Genomic DNA, 10,563 nt, shown 5'->3' on the forward strand with positions numbered 1-10,563 from the left:
ACCAATTTACATTCCCACCAACAGTGTAGGAAGGAGAACTCTGCTTTTTTCCACATGTCACAGTAGAAGAAACGCTCTCCTTTACTGCTGTATCTAGGCTTCTCTTATGCTATGTATCATTCACTTCATCAAGGATAGTCACCACAGTTATTGCTCTGTTCTTTTATTTATTTGACTGGAATGGGTCTTAGTTGCAGCACTCAGGATCTTTGTTACATCCTGTGGGATCTTTCACTGGGGGCACACGGACTGTCTAGTTACAGCTCACAGACTCTGGAGCAGGCAAACTCAGTAGTTGTGCGGTGTGGGCTTTAGTTGCTCCAAGACGTATGGGATCTTAGTTCCCTGACCAGGGATTGAACTGGCATCCCCTGCATTGCAAAGCAGATTCTTAACCATTGGATCACTGGGGAAGTCCCTATTCCTCTGGCCTTGACTATAAAATGTTCCTTTTAATTTTTTATAATAAACATAATAGTGCAACAAATGTATTTGCACATATAATTTTCCCTTCAGTTGAAAATATTTCCTTAGGATATATGCCTAGAAGTGGATTTCTCAGTCAAAAGGTAAGGATATTTTGAAGGCTCTTAGTATTTGCTGCTGAATTGCTTTTGGGTATGGACCTAACAGAAGCAGAGATATGAAGAAGAGGTGGCAAGAATACACAGAAGAAATATACAAAAAAGATCTTCATGACCCAGATAATCATGATGATATGATCACTCACCTAGAGCCAGATATCCTGGAATGCAAAGTCAAGTAGGCCTTAGGAAGCATCACTATGAACAAAACTAGTGGAGGTGATGGAACTACAGTTGAGCTATTTCAAATCTGAAAATATGATGCTGTGAAAGTGCTGCACTCAATACGCCAACAAATTTGGAAAACTCAGCAGTGGCCACGGACTGGAAAAGGTCAGTTTTCATTCCAATCCCAAAGAAAAGCAATGCCAAAGAATGCTCAAACTGCCACACAATTGCACTCATCTCACATGCTAGTGAAGTAATGCTCAAAATTCTCCAAGCCAGGCTTCAACAGTACATGAACTGTGAACTTCCAGATGTTCAAGCTGGATTTAGAAAAGGCAGAGGAACCAGAGATCAAATTGCCAACATCTATTGGCTCATCAAAAAAGCAAGAGATTTCCAGAAAAATATCTACTTCTGCTTTATTGACTACACCAAAACTTTTGACTGTGTGGGTCATAAAAAAACTGTGGAAAATTCTGAAAGAGATAGGAATACCAGACGACCTGATCTGCCTTTTGAGAAATCTGTTTGCAGGTTAGGAAGCAACATTTAGAATTGGGCATGGAACAACAGACTGGCTCCAAATAGGGAAAGGAGTACATCAAGGCTGTATATTGTCATCCTGCTTATTTAACTTCTATGCAGAGTACATCATGAGAAATGTTGGACTCAGTGAAGCACAGGCTGGAATCAAGATTGCCAGGAGAAATATCAATAACCTCAGCTATGCAGATGACACCACCCTTATGGCAGAAAGTGAAGAAGAACTAAAGAGCCTCTTGATGAAAGTGAAACAGTTGGCTTAAAACTTAACATTCAGAAAACTAAGATCATGGCATCCAGTCCCATCATTTCATGGCCAATAGATGGGGAAACAATGGAAACAGTGACAGACTTTATTATCTTGGGCTCCAAAATCATTGCAGATGGTGACTGCAGCCATGAAATTAAAAGACACTTGCTCCTTGGAAGAAAAGCTATGACAAACGATATTAGACAGCATATTAAAAAACAGAGACATCACTTTGCTAACAAGGGTCTGTTTAGTCAAAGCTATGATTTTTCCAGTAGTCATGTGTGGATGTGAGAGTTGGACCATAAAGAAAGCTGAGCACCAAAGAATTGATGGTTTTGAACTGTGGTGCAGGAGAAGACTCTTGAAAGTCCCTTGGACTACAAGGAGATCCAACCAGTCCATCCTAAAGGAGATCAGTCATGAATATTCATTGGAAGGACTGATGCTGAAGCTGAAACTCCAATACTTTGGCCACCTGATGCGAAGAACTGACTCACTGAAAAAGACCCTGATGCTGGGAAAGATTGAAGGTGGGAAGAGAAGGGGACAACAGAGGATGAGATGGTTGAATGGCATGACTGACTCGACGGACATGAGTTTGAGTAAACTCTGGGAGTTGGTGATGGACAGGGAAGCCTGGCGTGCTGCAGTCCATGGGGTCACAAAGAGTTGGACATGACTGAGCGACTGAACTGAATATTGGCTGCTAAATCGCTTTTGGGGGAGGGGGGATGTCGAACTGACCAGCATGTTAAATTACCTATACCCTCGCCAGAAATTATTATTATCAATGTGAATATTTTAAACAGAAGCATGATGTCATTTCATTTCTGTTCTGGTTAGCAGCATGTCTTTAAAATGAGTATAAAGTTGAGTACTTTCCCCACATTTCTTAACTAATTTTATTTTCCCTTTCTGAATAATTTGATTATGTCGTCCAACTTTTGGAAAATAAATTATGGTGAGTCTGAAGACCCAGAACAGTATCTTATTTACTTGCATTCTGCACTCCCTGCACCTTCAACAAACCGGACTACGTTTGTCCATTCTTCCCTTTAATCCATAAATATTTGCTGAGCCCCCGCTGTGTGCCCGTGTTCTGGCTGCTGGAGATGGAGGAGTGAACGAGGCAGGGAAGCTCTTGTGGGCAACAGACACTCAAACCAATAGAGACAAAGTCATTTCATACATGGTGAGAACATGGAGGAAATGAACTGCAGATGGACAGTCAGGTGGCTCTCTTAGAGGAGACCACAGAGAACCCCCCTGTCATTCACCTGTTAAAAAAATAAGCCATCTCTATGGCTTCCTGTTTTGCACTTAGAATAAGATCTGTACTCCCTGCAGAATCAGGCCACAGTCTGCCTCTCTGACATCACCTCCTTCCAATCTCCTTCTAAACAACAGGGCTCCTCAAACACCAAACTTGTTCTCATTGCTCCTTCTGCCTTCAAAGTTCTTCTCCGGTGTTTGAATGGCAGCCTCTTTCTTAATATCAAGTCTAAGTTCAGATATCAACTCCCATGAGAAGATTCTGCTTACTGTCCTATATAAATAAGTACATTCTAACCCACCAGTCACTATCCTATTATGTTTTATTTTCTTCATAGCATTTATCTCTCTCTAAAATTAATTGTTTGCTGCCCACCCCTTTGCCTCTATAAACTCCAGGCGAGTAGAAACCATTGCCATCTTGTTCACTGCTTCATTGATGTGTCTGATAGATATACAGAACTGCCCCAGACATCTGATATCACCTGACTTTATTCCTATAAAGTATCCATTAGGTGAGAAGTTAATTTCAATAGATAAGAATGCCAGGATTGGCAATGGTTTTGTCAAAACGTCACCATTAAACACTTGAGTTGGGAATATTGCTTTTCCACAAGGTGTTTCTCTGAGGATGGTTTACTAAAATAGGAAAATAACTGATCAACTTTATTTATTATCCAAATAGGATATTGATAGTATTAGTGAATCTGAGAAGACTATGTATCAAGGGACTAGAATTGGTGAGAAGTAGTTAAGGGCAGTTAAAATTTCTTGCAACATTTGATTCTGTAGACAAAAAGTTCTGTGGGCTAGTTATTTGATCTTAATAGAGATTTTTGGTTTCTAATGATTCCCCAAAGCCTTGGAGCATTATACTGCGAAATCAAAGTAGCTGAAGAGGGCCTCTTGACAAATCAGATTCAAATCCTAAATGTCTTTGACTCAGCACTCTTCTGTTTACTCTATGTCTGAATATTCAGATATAATTTTAAATTAATGAACATGTCCTGTCCGTCTCTATACCCAATAGATCATTGATAAGACCTCTGCTGAAGTATGGTTCTGTGGTAACCAAGTAATTACAGGTAAACTTAGCTCTTTTTAGCCGATCCTGTGACATCACCTACATAAAACATTGTTTTTATGGGAAAGTGGAGTCTGTGTTTTCGACTTATAGGTAAATACAAAAAATATAGCTAGTGTGGTGCTAATATCACCCCTTTTCCTTGCCCAGGTTTTGAATCATGTGAGAAATAAGAATATGGCAAATGGAGACAAATATCACTTGCAATAGGAGCTTATTTTGGAGATTGTGATTTGGGGGCCTCCTTATTTAAAAGATTTATTTATTTATGACTGTGTTGAGTCTTGGTTGCATCGGGTGGCCTCTTGGTTGCAGTGCTTGGGCTTCTCTCTAGCTGTGGCCTGCAGGCTCCAGAGCGCATGAACTCTGTAGTTTGCAGCATGTGGGCTCTCTAGTTGAGGCATGTGAACTCAGTAGTTGTGGCCAATGGGCTTAGTTACTCCACAGCATGTGGGATCTCGGTTCCCTGATCAGAGATCAAACCCTGTCCCCTGCATTGCAAGGCAGATTCTTAACCACTGGACCACCAGGTAAGTCCTGGATTTAGGGCTAATACTGAATCCTGACCCTTCCAGTTACAACAGTCCTGAGTACCCAGGTGCTCTCCCAGAAGGGAAAGGCAGGATCAGAGGTGAGTATTCCCAATTTATTCTTCTAAGATAAGTCAGTACACCTCACTTGGGGCAGAGTGAACAAAGGCTCTGAGAGGCCAGGAGCATGGCACTTATTGAGCTGCTCCACATGGAAGAAAATATCAGCAAGGAGCAAGAAGCATTTCCCCTCCTGAGAAGGTCTATGGATTTGTCTCTGTAGTCCTGGAGTGTTGCCGGCTGGTGTGGCCTGGGTTCAAAAAGGCCTAAGAAAGGATGACTGTGGATTCATGCTTTCAGGACTGCCTGACCTTTTTGTTTTGCCAGGGAAGAGTCAGGAAGGTAGATGCCTAGCAGATCTCCATTTCTTCCTGGTCACACTTTCCTGTATCCTCAGTAGAGAATTGGAGTAGAAAGCCACGGCAGATACTGACACTGTTGTAGTAGAGTGTCATTAGCAGACATTGGCAGCAGGACTCTGTATACTACTCTCTTGATGTCTTGAACCCAGGAAAAGGTAGAGCAGTGGGCTCTTCCTGTTCACGAAACAGGATTTGAGACGCAGCAGCTAATTATGTGACCTCAGGCTACTTTCTTAATTTCCTTAAAATCCTGGTTAGCCTTTTGTAAAGTGAATATATTATGTAGAAATGCCATGTAAAAATGGTGGAAAGGGAGAACATATTTGTGAGACATATATAAAGAACACTGAAAACTCAAAAATAAGGAGACAAACCAGTCCACTAAAAATGGACAAATGATTTGAAGCAAATATTTTTAAGAGACATGAGTAGCTAATAAGCACATGATAAGAGGCTTCATATCATTTGTCATCAGGAAATGCAAATTAAAACCGAAGTGAGATACCACTACATACACTTTAGAATGGCTAATATAAAAACTGGTAATAACCAAGTATTGGCAAGGCTGGATAGCAACTGAAACGTCTATGTTACTGATGGGAATGTAAAATGGAACAACTTTGGAAAACAATTTGAGAGTTTATTAAAAGTTAAACATATACCTATCATATGATGTGGCCATTCCACACCTAAGTATTTACCCAAGAGAAATGAAAGCATATGACCACACAGAAACTTGTGTATAAATACTCATAACATCTTTATTTGTAATAATCAAAAACTGGAAACAACATAAATGTCCATCAAGAGATGAACAGATAAACCATGGTATGTCCAGCATATCTACACAATGGAATATTGTTCAGAAGTAGGAAAAAACAAAACTATTAAATATATACAATAATATGGATGAATCTCAAAATAACCATGCTGAGTCAAAGAAGCTAGATCAAAAAATAAACCCCTCCCAAACCCAATACTTTGGCTCCAATATTTTGGCCTGCTGGTGCAAAGAGCTGACTCATTGGAAAAGACCCTGATGCTGGGAAAGATTGATGGCAAAAGGAGAAGGGGGCAACAGAGGATGAGATGGTTAGATGGCATCAGTGACTCAATGGACATCAATTTGAGCAAACTCCAGGAGATAGTGAGGGACAGGGGAGCCTGGTGCATGCTGCAGTCCAGGGGGGTCACAAAGAGTTGGACACAACTTAGCGACTGAACAACAGCAACAAACCCAATACATCTGTATGACTCCGTTTGTATAAAATTCTAGAAAATACAAATTAACCTGTAGTGACAGAAAGCAGATCAGTGGTTACGTTAGATTGCAGGTATGGGAAAGGTTGAACACAAGAAAACTTTTGGGAATTATAAGAACATTTGATATCTTGATTATGCTGATGGTTTCATGGGTGTGTATACATGTCAAAGGCTTCCCAGGTGGCTCTAGTGGTAAAGAACCTGGCTGCCAGTGCAGGATATGTAAGAGACATGAGTTTAATCTCTGGGTTGGAAAGAGCCCCTGGAGGAGGTCATGGCAACCCACTCCAGTGTTCTTGCCTGGAGAATCCCATGAATACAGGAGCCTGGTGGGCTACAGTCCATAGTGTTGCTAAGAGTTGGACACGAGTGAAACAAGTTAGCATATACACGCACACATGTCAAAGCTTTTAACATGTTCCATTTACATAAAGTATACCTCAATAAAATCGTAAAAGAAAGCAAAAAGAAGTAGGGAAGGAGGAAGAACTGATGCACGGTAATACGGATGAATTTCACAAACAGTGTGCTGAGGGAGAGAACCCAGACACTAAAATAGCACATGTCATATGACTCTGTTTATATACAATTCCAGAAAAACCAAACTAATCTCCAGTGACAGAAAGTAGGTCTGTACTTGCCTGGGTTAGAGGGTGGAGGAAAGAATGGACTGCAAAAGGGCAAGAGGAAACTTTTGGATGTGATAGAAACGTTCTGTATCTTGATTGTAATAGTGGGTTCACATGAATATACATCTATCAAAGCTCATTGAGTTTTATACTTTAAATGGATTCATGTATTGAAGTAAATTATATCTACCTCAATAAAGTGAGTTTAAAAAGAATTTTAAAACGCCTTTGTTTAACTCTTGCTTCCAGAAATCATTCAAGCTGAGAATAACACAAAACATATGGGCCTGAGAGGTATCTTTGCTTGGAAAAATTACTTAAATGGGCCTCTCAGCTATGTAGGAGTTAATCCCAAATCCTATTCCTGAATGAAGACTTTGGGGACAACAGGAAACTCACCTGCTGTGTAATAGCATAAAAATTTTTGCTTTCACTAAGGTTAGAGTCAACATTCTGGCTAATATTCATGAGGTGTTACTGGCTTCATTCCTCTGCCTGGGGCCAAATTGCAGAGGGAGTTGGGGTCCTGGACTTTTAAAGAGGGAGGATTGGATTAAAAAGACCCTCATCCAGGACTTCCCTGGTGGTCCAGTGGCTAAGACTCTGTGCTTCTAATGCAGGGGGCCCAGGTTCAATCCCTGATCAGGGAACTAGATCCCACATGCCACAACTGAGTTTGAAACCCACAACTAAAGATCCCACAAGCCACATCCCATGTGTCACAACTAAGACCCGGCACAGCCAAATATATATATATATATATATATATATATATATATATTTTTTTTTTTTTTTTAAGAGTCAGCAAAGTTTAAAAAAAAAAAGACTCATCCAAGAGATAAACTGGTTCCTGAAACATGAGAGGTCAGGGGTTAAGGAACAAGATGTGAGTAGGGGAACTTCAAGGGGGGACGTGGCTTGTGAACAAGCAGGAGTCACGATATCAAGTAATCTTTTTTGAGTTATTCTCTTTCTTTCCCTCCTGACCTGTCACCCACAAGCTCTCAGTAAAGTTAAATGCTACAACATTATATTAACTGCTTTTGAGAACATTAGTGGGGGGCCATGTCCAGTTACAGTGATATGTGGGGAGACAGGGAAACTTGGAGACATGAATACACAGTTGTTGGAAGTGGTCATCAAAGAGACCCACAGTAGTGATCCACAGCAAAAGGTGATAAAAGCTCAGCAACAAACAGTCTGGGGAAACACAAGAGGACACCTCAGGGATTCTCAGAACTACAGCTGGAGGAAACTGGATTTCCTGCACTCCAACACAGCACGAGGGGCCCAGACTCTATTACTGGGTGTTTAGAGGAATGGTGACCGCCTAAAATGTGATAACTTGGGAATATTTGAGATATAAAGACATTAACATTTCCCCCTCCACCCCATAATCTCCCAAGGACATTTGGATGGACAGTCCTGAGTTATTTTGGACTATGAGACAGAAAAAATAATCCGTAAGGTCTGGTTCACCTCTTTGATCTCAAAAGCTCTAGAGAGACCTACGTTATCCAACCAAACCCTAACTAGTAATTGCTTCTGTTGGATTTGACGTCAGTTGATGACTGGACTTTGGACCCAAGAGAGAGTTTAAAAGAAAGACAGCTGGAGGCAAATCATTTTCTTCCTGGATTACCTAGCGAGAAGATCCAAAATGAAAGCCTTTGCTCACCTCGCTCTTCTTGCCCTCCTTTGTCCAGCCTTAGGTAAGGAACATTTAAAATTTTTTCATTCCTTTAATCATGTTTGTTGTCTCTGAGATAGAATCAGCAGGCTTAAGCTAATTCCCACGGGCCCATTAGGTCGACTGTGTTGTGGATGAAGTTTCCTAGGGGCTCAAAGGCACAAGGCATTTCAGTCTGTGATGAAGGCAGATAGAACAGTAGTGAAAAGAAATTTCTGGACCTGGATTTGGGGTTCAGAGAGCCAGAGATTTGCCCTTGAAAGTCCTGAGGCCAGACAAGAGCAATTTAGTAGTTCCAAGGGCTTAGTGCCCTAGAATCTCCTTCTCTTTAACCCCCAAATGTCATTTGGGTCCTTTTGCAGAGCATGGACCTGGTTTAATCCCTGAATGTGGCATCAAGAGTTTTCTGCCCCTTATAAATGGGAATCAGTGTTTACCTCTGGGCAAATCCCTTAATCCTCTGAGTATTGGTGGCACTTCTGTCAAATGTTGATGCTTATATCTGTTCCACAGGCACTGTTGGGCACAAGGCAAGCCCTTGATAAGTGAGAATAGCAGCAGGAGCAGGGTAGCAGCAGTCAAAATGGCCAGCTGGTCAACTATTCTCTTGTTCCTGGGAGAACACTCACCTACGACTGGTTAAACCAGGCCCTGTTCAAGGTGAAGAGCCAGATTCTACCATCCAGGGGTGTCCAGACCCAAGGCGGAAATCTGGTAGCATCTTCAGCAGTTTTCTATATCCGAAGGTTTAGGAATAGCTTCCTCACTAAAACTTTTCTTTTAATTATTTCTTTTAAACTGGCCATCATTCTCAGTTTGGAGACAATTAAGGGTTCTAGAAAAGTGATTATGGGATCACTAAGAGTTTACTACTTCATGTGTCCAGGGATTCCTAAGAGTTGTAAAAAGGTGACTTTGATGATTACCATAGCCCTTAGGGCAAAGATCATGTCTATTCATCTTAAAAAGTTCCTGTGTCTAGAATTAAGAATTGGGTACACATCACTAGAAAACATCTTGAAAGAAGTTTGATACATTAAATACCTTAATGGGGGTATTTTTCATCATTGTTTAAGCATACCCCCTTCTCTACCATCCCTCAACTAATATGTCCTATAATGGAAAATTGGGGTGATTGCCATGAACTGTAAAGACAAAAAGGAAGCCACTTACAGGTGGTAAACAGCGTCCCCTGGTGGCATTTTCAATTGTCCTCACTGAGGAATATTAAACTCTGACCATTCTGCAACTACAGACATAAATAATATTACATCTCATAATAATATATGTTGATATTCATATATAATTATATTTCACAGTATAGTAATAAATTATAATTAATAACAATTAATACAATAAATGATATTAACTTCATATTTTTCTAACCAGCTGAGCTAACAGGCCAACTGCCATCATCATACTTTTCAGTAACTTTTTTTTTTTGCCATGATGCACAGCTTGTAGGATCTCAGTTCCATGACGAGGAATGGAACCCAGGCCACAGCAGTGAAAGCCCAGAATCCTAACCACTAGGCCACCCACCAGAGAACTCCCCAGTAATTTTTCCAGTTTTGTCTGTTCAATTTTTAATTTCATTTATGTCGGGTTTTTTTTAGAAGTAGTCATGTATTTTTATTTTTAATATAGTCCACTGCATTTATTTTTCAGGAAAAACTGGATTAGGTACTAATTAGTATTAAATAATAGCAACTGCCATTATATGTTCAGTGTTTTGTTTTCTGAAACTTGATATCTTTATTCTTCTAGTCATGAGACAAGGCAATGCAACCTCAAGTGCCTCTTCAATCACAGATTTTACAACTACTACCATCACAAGTACACCCACTTCTAACGCATCAACTATAACTCCTACCACCACAAGTACAACTACCACAAATACTACAAGCCCTACTGGCGCAGGTTCATCTACTACCGCAAATACTACAAGCCCTACTGTCGCAGGTTCATCTACTACCGCAAATACTACCAGCCCTACTGTCCCAGGTACATCTACTACCGCAAATACTACAAGCCCTACTGTCCCAGGTACATCTACTACCGCAAATACTACAAGCCCTGCTGCCGCAGGTTCATCTACTACCGCAAATACTACAAGCCCTACTGT

General features: G+C 40.7%; 1 non-coding gene across 1 annotated transcript; it reads left to right on the forward strand.

Annotated features, from left to right (window-relative positions):
- Nucleotides 1-7,325: 7,325 nt before the first annotated feature.
- Nucleotides 7,326-7,398, forward strand: TRNAR-UCU. The gene has a single exon. It is a non-coding gene; the product is annotated as a tRNA-Arg (tRNA).
- The last annotated feature ends 3,165 nt before the right edge of the window (nt 7,399-10,563 follow it).

The sequence above is a fragment of the Cervus elaphus genome, chromosome 19, assembly GCF_910594005.1.
Source record: "Cervus elaphus chromosome 19, mCerEla1.1, whole genome shotgun sequence".
Classification (NCBI taxonomy): Eukaryota; Metazoa; Chordata; class Mammalia; order Artiodactyla; family Cervidae; genus Cervus; species Cervus elaphus.